Raw genomic sequence first — 4,221 nt, forward strand, 5'->3', positions numbered from 1 at the left:
TTTTGAATTATTATTGAAACTGTACATGATTATCACTTAATCACTTCTGTCTCACTATTGGCTTTTGGGAAATTATTATATAATCACTACTCATTCCTTCACATTTATTATTGAATAACTACACAATGCTTACACATTTACTGCTGTATGTCTTCACAATCCCTATGGAATTACTACATATTTCTATGTATGTAGTGTTTTATCACTACTGAATTACTTTTCATTTCTACACAAACCCTTTTGAATTATTATTGAAACTGTACATGATTATCACTTAATCACTTCTGTCTCACTATTGGCTTTTGGGAAATTATTATATAATCACTACTCATTCCTTCACATTTATTATTGAATTACTACACAATGCTTACATATTTACTGCTGTATGTCTTCACAATCCCTATGGAATTACTACATCCTTCTGTGTGTGTAGTGTTTTATCACTACTCATCACTATTGAATTACTTTTCATTGCTGCACAACCCTTTTGAAATTACTACTGAAACTCTACATGATTATCAATTACTTTTGTCTTACTATTAAGCAATGACTACATATAAACAACTCATTCCTTGACTTTTACTCTTAAATTACAACATTCTTACAATTTCATTACCATTTACCAGTTCAGTATCATGGTTCAGTATTCAGGTGAGACGTGAAACCAGGGTGTAAAATATCATACAATTTTATTTCAAATTATTACATACATTAATTACATTACATATTTGATCAGGAACATGTCTTGTGCCATTGAATGCACTTAAAATAACAGCTAGACTACCCCCAAGGAACCCTCCTCCAACCAGAACTACGGAGTTGTCTCTTTGAACTTGTCATAACCAGACACCTGACTATCCTCTGTGACACGCAAATAGTATCTCTATGGGCTTCTTTGGGTGTCTTGTGAATGCACTTAAGAACAGCTAGACTACCCCCTAGGAACTACCCAAACCCACAGAAAAAGACCAGTTGGTTAACAAAAAAAAAAGGACTAGGACCCGCGCAAGCGTAATCCTATGTGATATTACGCGAGCGTAATCCATATACAATATGAATGAAACACTCTCGCAAGGCAGAGTGTTGACAGACATGTAGATTATTTCTAACACTTGTCATTTTCTTAGATAAAGCACACAAACTATCACTGTTATGTAAATATCATGGTTAAATGAAAGATCGCATACCACATGATGAACCACTCGTCTCTGTGATGAACCAGACCCATGCCCATGTTCAGAGTGGTTCCTCTGTAATGACAAAAAGCAAAAAAAAAAAAGTGGATCAATTCACAACCTTATTTTTATTTCATGAAACATATTTACAAAGTTCAGTCTCTTACCTTCCTGCCCAACTGTACAGACGTCCACTCAGGAGGGGGGGCCCGTGGAACTATAACCTCCCCCACCATAATCACACGTGGAACCACCTTTGGCAGAGGCTTGGGAGACACCGGGCATGATACCTGTGGCTTAGGTGCTGGTATCTCCAGGTGCTGTTTGGTGGCAGCCAACAGCAACTCCACGAGGATAGGCATCCCCATGTCGTCACTGGGGTGCACCTACAAACACAAAACAATGACAAAAAAAAATTAAATATTATTTTGAAAAATGTGACCTTTATTGTCAAACATACTGTGTTGAATAATTTTCTATTTATGATATGAAAATAATATATTCTACTTACACCATCACAGCCCCACAGCTTGCGGTTGTTCAGGGGGAAGCGGTCAGCGTGGTGAAAATATTTCACACCTTAAAAAAAAGGAACAAGAAAAGAAACAGTTTTTGAAAAACACATTTTAAAAAGGCAATGTCAACTTTCTTATTAGAAAACCATAATGGGTATAATATTAGAAATTATATGTAAAATATATAATTCTCATAAGCCTTCATAAAACTGTTTAGAACCATGTATCATTATTTTCAAACATACCGAGACGTGCTGACACGCGGTGAAATTCATGCCGGAAAAACTCTTGGATATCCCCCCGGGACTGTCAAGTGTGGGACAAGGTCCCAGCGAAGACCTAAACAAAATAATAATGGTTAATGACAAAATCATATTGACCTGTACACATCAGCCTCATTAAAAAGAATACATGAATAACCTACCTGTGCAGTCGGCCAGACGTTGCAGACAGTGGCCAGGTATTGGCCAAAAGCTATGCCTCCTTGCTTAGGTGTCTTGCTGGCCGTTGTTGCTAGGGGCCATGACACAGACAGCATCAGAGATCCGAGGAAGAACAGCATTTTCATCCTCAGTCCTGAGCTGGTCAGTGCATGCCCCTGGAGTGGACATGACGCCAAAGGTGTGGCAATCCTCTGGCATCAGCACAATCCCATCTGCAAGGGAGCGCAGATGGGACGCCCCTACAAGAAGAACAAGCTGGAACAAAAGACAGGATTTCTTTTAGGCTGAAAACACACAACTAAAACTTGTAATCATCAGTGAAATCTTTATGAATTGTACATACCGTCTTGCCTGGGACCTCAACTGGAATGACCAATTTATGCTGGCGCCCAGTGTGCTCAGAAATTGACCGCTTGTGCACTTTGTAGCACCACCCTGTGCCACAAGCTGTGGATGAACATAAAATGTTTTTTTTTTGTTTTTTTTTGTTTTTTTTAAAAAGGAGACCAAATTCAAAGTTCAAGCACTTCAACACAATATGTGAACTTTTCAAGACTATAAAAATACACAAAGTTAGGAGTTTAACTCAGTCATACAGCAAGGATATACATGAAAAATTGATTTCAAGAAGGTACGCCACATACATGCACCAGCGTCACTGGAGGCCAACTGTGCTCCGCCATCCTCCACTTAGCCGCCTCAGAGCGACGGTAGGACTTGCCACGGGGCATCTAAAAGTATAAAGACCCAGATATTAAGCATATTAAAATCAAACTGATAATTTACTAATGATTTGACATTGACAGCAGCTGACACAAACACACACACAACTGATACACTTTTTTGATTGACAAGGCCAAACAGTTTCACGACCACACTGCATTCTAACTTCTTCTTCAAATACTGTCTACTTGTATTATTAAATCAATTATGTCCACAAACACATGACGCTTTAATTGCATTGGAACATGCTGTTAAACACAGTAGGCTATATCACAGAGCATTGGACAAATGTAATTCATTTTCAGACATTAAACATGAGAAGATTATTTCAATTGGACATTCTCATTTCCCAGAGGACTCATCTTAAGCATTAATGAGTGTTACACGCCAGTAATATGAAGATATTTACGTGTTTTGCGGTTAATTATAACGTGGATCTGTTCATCCCTGCATGCGGAGGCAAACAGGCAGATGAGCTTCGTTTCCTGCTAGATTGAGTGCGACTCATTCATCCAAACTTTGCAAACATGGTCGGGATTTGTAGAGGACATATGTATGTTGTTCACTATAAAATGTGGTTGCTATAAATAAATGCATCTCTGCGGAGAGAGGGAAATATGAAAAAATGCTCCGTTCGACACCCCTCTCCCCTAAGTTACAACACATCACTCTCTGGCCGAGTCAGAGAACAATGGCGGCTAACTAGCCGTTACGCTAACTACCCGCTAAGTTACGCTAGCTTACTAAGCTAAGCTAATGGCAAAACATTGCCATTGAATATTCCACATTTTAAAAACAACCAATGTGAGCTAACGCAACACCTAAAATACCGCACTCTCCTGCTGAGTCGAAGGATGCTGGGGGCTAAGTAAGTCCTACGCTACCTAGCCGCTACGCTAACTAGCCGCTTTGCTAACGAACGGCTACGCTAACGAACTGCTACGGTATCTTACTGAGCTGAGCTAGTGACAATATATTCCAATTGATATAATGTAGGTACACACACATAGTTTATATAGCATACAAACCCACATATAATGTCAGAAGCACGAGCAACATTCACAAAATGACTACGCTACAAGCAAGCTCCTACCACTTACCGTAATGAGTGCCGTGTCCTTCGGTGAAGAGGGACAACCAATCACAACGCAGCGCCGGGGAACAAGGTGGAAGCTCCAAACGGAATGTCATTGGATAACATGATCCTTAGCTAAGCCCCGCTCCCTTGGTTACTGTTGCTATGCCTTTCTAGCATTCACTGCCAGCCATGCTCTATGCATAAGAACTACAGAGTATGCAGCAATATAGCATCGGTTTCAAAGTAAATATCAGAAATTTCTTGGAAAACTGTTAGGAGATATCAGA

At 39.5% G+C, this 4,221-nt stretch overlaps 1 long non-coding RNA gene across 1 annotated transcript; it reads right to left on the bottom strand.

The window, feature by feature from the left end:
- Nucleotides 1–396: 396 nt before the first annotated feature.
- Nucleotides 397–4,003, bottom strand: LOC144464184 (uncharacterized). Its single transcript, XR_013491971.1, has 8 exons — nucleotides 3,957–4,003; nucleotides 2,778–2,864; nucleotides 2,477–2,580; nucleotides 2,115–2,388; nucleotides 1,936–2,029; nucleotides 1,687–1,754; nucleotides 1,343–1,561; nucleotides 397–1,250 (listed from the first exon to the last, which is right to left on the bottom strand). It is a non-coding gene; the product is annotated as an uncharacterized LOC144464184 (long non-coding RNA).
- Between the last annotated feature and the right edge of the window lie 218 nt (nucleotides 4,004–4,221).

Source organism: Epinephelus lanceolatus, chromosome 8 (genome assembly GCF_041903045.1).
Source record: "Epinephelus lanceolatus isolate andai-2023 chromosome 8, ASM4190304v1, whole genome shotgun sequence".
NCBI lineage: Eukaryota > Metazoa > Chordata > Actinopteri > Perciformes > Serranidae > Epinephelus > Epinephelus lanceolatus.